A 5,288-nucleotide genomic window follows, 5' to 3' on the forward strand; every position below is an offset into this window, starting at 1 on the left:
TTTGATTCCTCTTGCTTCTGCTTGTTTATTTCTTCCAGCCTCTTTGTCTTCATCTGTAAAATAGGGATAAGAATAACTGCCCATATGAGGTGGGAGGTGCAGTAGTGAATAATTCAGGTTTTGGGCCCAGAGCAGTGGCTCACGTCTGTAGTCCCAGCACTTTGGGAGGCCGAGGCAGGCAGATCACCTGAGGTCGGAAGTTCAAGGCCAACCTGGCCAACATGGTGAAACCCCGTCTCTACTAAAAATACAAAAATTAGCTGGGCATGGTGGCTCACACCTGTAGACCTATCTACTCGGGAGGCTGAGGCAGGAGAATCGCTTGAATCTGGGAGGCAGAGGTTGCAGTGAGCTGACATTGAACCACTGCACTCCAGCCTGGGTGACAGAGCAAGACTCCATCTCAAAAAAACAAAAACAAAAACAAAACAAAAACAAAAACAAAAAAACAGGTTTTGATGTCCAACAGGCTGGTTCTGTCATTTATAACGTGTAGGACCTGGAGCAAATCATTTTACTCCTCTGTAAAGTGGAGATAACACCTGCTTTCTAGGGACAGTGCAGGAGGATGAAGGAGCATTGAGCCAGTGGCTAACACAGGCTGAGCACTCACTGGATGGCAGCAATTGTCATTATCATCATTATCACATCACCATCATCATTACTCTATAAAAGACTGAGCAAATCTGGGATATTTTGGTACTTAACATTTGTTTCCTCTTCCTTTCTCCCTACTTTTCTCCCTCCTTTTCTTCCTTCCTCCTTTTTCCCTGTCTTCTCACCTTCTTTTATTCCTCTTGTTCTCACTTTCTTCTCGTCCTTCTTTGGTACATCTGGTTGCAGCTGCAAGGAACAGCAGGAGCTTACACAGGGAAAGGAGATGTGGTCAGATCCTGGGGGGACTTGAATGTCAGAGGGAGTCTGATCTTTAGCCTAGGGGCAATAGTGAGTCACTCAAGCCTGCGGTGGAGCAGAAACAAGGTGTAGTGAAAGTGGGGAAGTGAACCTGGCAGCAGAGATTAGGAAGCAGCTGTGAGGGCAGAAGCTGGAGCAAGAGAGGTGAGCTATCCAGGGAGCCTAAAGGTCAAGTGAGAGACATGGGGAAGCAGAGGCTGCATCTCTGCCTAGAGCTCGCCTGGGAGAAGCAGCCTCATTCTCAAAGTTCATCTTGCCCACAAAACCCAGCCGGAGCACCCACCTCTGTGTGACCTCAGACAAGTGCTTAGCCTCTCTGAGCAGCAGTAAGGCCATCCTAGGTCTTGGTAACACCCCCTGGCTTCCCAGCAAAGACACTTCTGGATCCTACAGGCTTCCATCATCTTCCAGGCTGCTCCCTGCTCAGAGATTAATTTGTTTACTCCCTTGCCTGGAGATGAACCGAGGGAACTCGTCCATCAGCCCAGGCTCCCCCAACCTCGCACCGCCCCACCCCAAATGTCCATTTTCTGGCAAAATATGTCCTTGCTGCCGACAAGGCTGCCTGGAAAATGCTAATTTTATCCTCGAATTAAAATTTGTTCCCTTACCCTCGTTTTAATAAAAATGAAGCATCCGGAAACATTGCCACGGTGCAGAAGAGAAAGATCTGACATAATTTTTAAAATGCCTTCAATCACGCTGCCTTCTGAACGGTCTTCTGAACGGTCTGTCCTCTAACCCTGACCCCCTCCCCATTTCCCAACCCCCTGAGGCAGCATTTACATTTCTTAATAACCCCTCATTAATATTTATGAGAAGGGGCGGGTAATAATGGCTGAGCACACCGCACTAATTCAATTTCCACCCGCCTCAGCGTGTTTACTTAATCACCAAGGGACCCGGGTTACTCAGTACAATTATTTATTCGGAATTAGATCTGGAGGCATCTGGACTGGAAACAGGGAACCAAGAGCAAAATGAAAATCGAATTCTCTTCGTCCTCCCCTCCCAGCCGCCTCTTCCTGACCGTTTGCCAACGCTCCAGGCAGCCAGCAGGGCTTGGAGGACAAGGCTCCGTGCCCGCCGGGCAGCTCCTGAAGGAACTGGCTCGTGAGGGGCTGAATGTGTTCCAGATGCTCTGGCCCTGGCAGGAATCTCTCATCAACAGTAGCCTAGGAGTTATCGCAAGGCCCAGCAGTGGGCCAGCTGCACCGTCCCAGCCAAGAGCACGGCCAGCCAGAGTTAGTGTGTTCAGGAGATGCTGGGGTATTGGCCCAATCTGGACATGCAGTGTGGACAGACCCTTGATCACAGGCCCCCATGGAGGCGAGAGTTTGTGACATGGGGTCTAAATAACACCTGCTCATCCTCGAACCCCCGCTTAACTGTCATCTCCTCCAAGAAGCCTTCCCTGGTCCCCAGACAAGGTTAGCTTCTCTTATTACACACACCTTCTATTACAATCAGGATGGACTTGGTCATAGCACCTTGCCCACTGTGGGTGTTCACACAATGGTTTCTAATTAGTTGTTCAGGGTCTGTTTCTCTCAATAGTCAGTTCCGTGGGAGTAGGTCCCATGGCTGTCCTGGTCACGTGTCCCCAGCATCTAGCAATGCCCAGCACAGAGATGCTCAGCAATATTTGTTGTCTTCTTGACTGATTCTACTATTGACTCCTGATTCTCAAGCCTCTGTTTCCTTATCTATAAAATGAAGCTAAGAACATTCATCTTGTAGGATTGCTGTGGAGACTCAGTGTTTTCTGTGTAAAGAGGATGCAGAGGATGTCAGTGTAAGGTGTTGAGCTTAGTCCCTGACACATGATAAACTCCCAGTTCACATAAGATGCTATTATTATTACTGTTATTTCTGATGGTGGCGGAGCACAGACAAGTTAACTGTGTGGGCCTGGTAGACCCAGAGGAGGCTGGGCTTGGAGGGAGCTCTTCTCAGTCTTGAGACTCTGAGATTCAGAGTCTTGAAATGCCTTTCCCAAGTTCACACAACTAGTAAGGTCAAGCCTCCATCCTGCTTATCCTTTTAAGCATTGGATGACCTTAGCAAGTTGCTTAACTTTTCTGAGCCTCAGTTTCCTCCACTGTAAAATGAAAATAATATTGGCAGCCGCCTACTGGATTGCTAGGGAAGATTCAACAAGGTCCCTCGTGCAATTTAGCATGGAAGTTGATACATGAACTTAATGAAAAGGGCTACTGTTACGGCAGATGTGGTGAGTCCAGGCAGAGGGAATAGCATGAATGTATTTATCTATTGATTCACTTGCTAATGTATTTAGTTATGCATTCAGCATGCATTCATTAGCCCCTACCAGGTGCCTGCCCCAGTGCTAGGCTCTGACAGGGAGCAGAGAGGTACAGAAAGCACAGCTCCCTCGGACGGGGAGCTCCCAGCTGATAGAAAAAGTGAGTCAGGAAGGCCCTCACTGGCACATCGGCAAATGCCACAGCTGTGAAGGGACATTGGAACTGTGGCTTCCAGCTCTGAGGTTTAGGAACAGGTGACTGAAGGGGTGGCATTTGGGGCAAGAAGAAGAATTTGGGCCAGAGTGAGGGGGTGGAGCATCCTACGAAGAGGAACCAGCAAAGGTACAGGCCTGGCAGTGGGGATTTTCTGTTACAGCCAAAACGTCCTCCATGGATACACCTTTGTGTATGTTATCTCTACTACTTGGACTACACCCTTCTACCTTGATGCTCAGCAAACTCCTACTTATCCTTCAAAGCCCAGCTCCAAATGACCCGATTGTCCAATATTCTGACATCTCTTGGCAAAGTCACAATTCTTTCCTTATGCTCTCCAGCACTGTGCTCCTACCCAGTCCTCAGACTTCTCGTGTAGTATCATCTGCTTACCCGTTTATCTCTGGTTCTCACCCTTCTGCCCCTCTGCTCTGTATTTCAGGGGGCTGGGTTTGGCCAATGGGAGGCGCTGGTTGGGGGCTACAGGGCAGAAGGAAGGGAGAAGTCGAGGTATTTCTCCTTTCCATCTTGGGCAGCATCTCCAGCAGTGGCTGTGTCTCCTCCATGTCTCTAGCTCTCCTGGAGCCCCACCATGGTCCCATATTCCACCAAGTGACCCTCCTCCTGGGCTGGGGTGGTGGCAGCCTCTTGCTATTACTCGTCTTCGGGCTGCTTTGCCATGTCCAGTTGTCTTCTCAGACCTTCTGCCACCTTCCATGCCCTGGATTAAAGTTTCTCTTTGGTAAGTACTCAAGTGTTTCCTGGTTAGACACTGACCCATACACTTCCCTACCAGGAGACAAGCTTCCTGATGGGAAGGGCCCTGCCTTGTATCCCCAGGGTTTGGACACAGAGAAGCTACCCAAAGGTAAATGAATGAATGAATGAATAAATGTCTTTTGATTACATGGCTTGTCTAGCCAGATTCTACCCTTGTTTAGCAAAAGAGACATAAGGGAATGAATTGCTCCCTGGGGTTAACAAATGTTGGTACGAAAACAACATCAGGCCAGGCGCGGTGGCTCACGCCTATAATCCTAGCCCTTTGGGAGGCCGAGGCGGGCGGATCACGAGGTCAGGAGTTCGAGACCAGCCTGACCAATATGGTGACACCCCCATCTCTACTAAAAATACAAAAATTAGCCAGGTGTGATGGCATGCACCTGTAGTCCCAGGGAGGCTGAGGTGGAAGAATCGCTTGAACTTGGGAGGCGGAGGTTGCAGTGAGCCAAGATCGCGCCATTGCACTCTAGCCTGGGTGACACAGCAAGACTCCCCCTCAAAAAAAAAAAAAAAGAAAGAAAAGAAACAACATCAATAATAATAATACTAAAGAAATGATTTGTAAATAAGAAAATGCTTTCTAAATAATGCTAAGCCTGTAAGCTTCTTTGTAGACTGTAAAATTCAGTATCCACTTTGGATTTTTCTGTTTCAGCCCGTATCAGTGTTTCTGCTGAGGTGGCTGCAGAGTGGGAGGCCAAGAGATAAAAGAGAAGATAATGGACTGGGGGCCATGTTTCAGTCCAAGAACAAAAGGCAGAGTGGAGCGCAGGGGACAGCAGATGATTTAGTCATTACAGACTCATTTAGAGACGCCCCTTCCCTCCCTTCCTGCCTCCAAAGCACCTGGACCCTCAAGTGCCCAGCCAAGTCCCTTCATTAAAATTTCCCAGAACTGGGGCTGGGTTGGAAGACAGTGAAGGCCTGCCAGCCTGTCTGCCAGAGAAGTTCAGAGGGCTGTGGGAGGGGCATTTCTCTAGAAGTCAAATGGGAACAGCAGGGTGGGTGGATTGTGGTACTCAGAGAGGAGAATGAGTGAAAGGGAATTTTAGAGATGCAAGAAACTGGCGCAGCCTGTCTTAGGTTGGGTTCCCTGAAAGGCAGAGA

General features: G+C 48.8%; 1 long non-coding RNA gene across 1 annotated transcript; it reads right to left on the bottom strand.

Moving 5' to 3' along the window:
• Positions 1–358: 358 nt before the first annotated feature.
• Positions 359–4,502, bottom strand: LOC110740508. The gene is made up of 3 exons (XR_002515140.2): positions 1,527–4,502; positions 1,199–1,334; positions 359–843 (listed from the first exon to the last, which is right to left on the bottom strand). It is a non-coding gene; the product is annotated as an uncharacterized LOC110740508 (long non-coding RNA).
• Between the last annotated feature and the right edge of the window lie 786 nt (positions 4,503–5,288).

Source organism: Papio anubis, chromosome 16 (assembly GCF_008728515.1).
Source record: "Papio anubis isolate 15944 chromosome 16, Panubis1.0, whole genome shotgun sequence".
Lineage (NCBI taxonomy): Eukaryota > Metazoa > Chordata > Mammalia > Primates > Cercopithecidae > Papio > Papio anubis.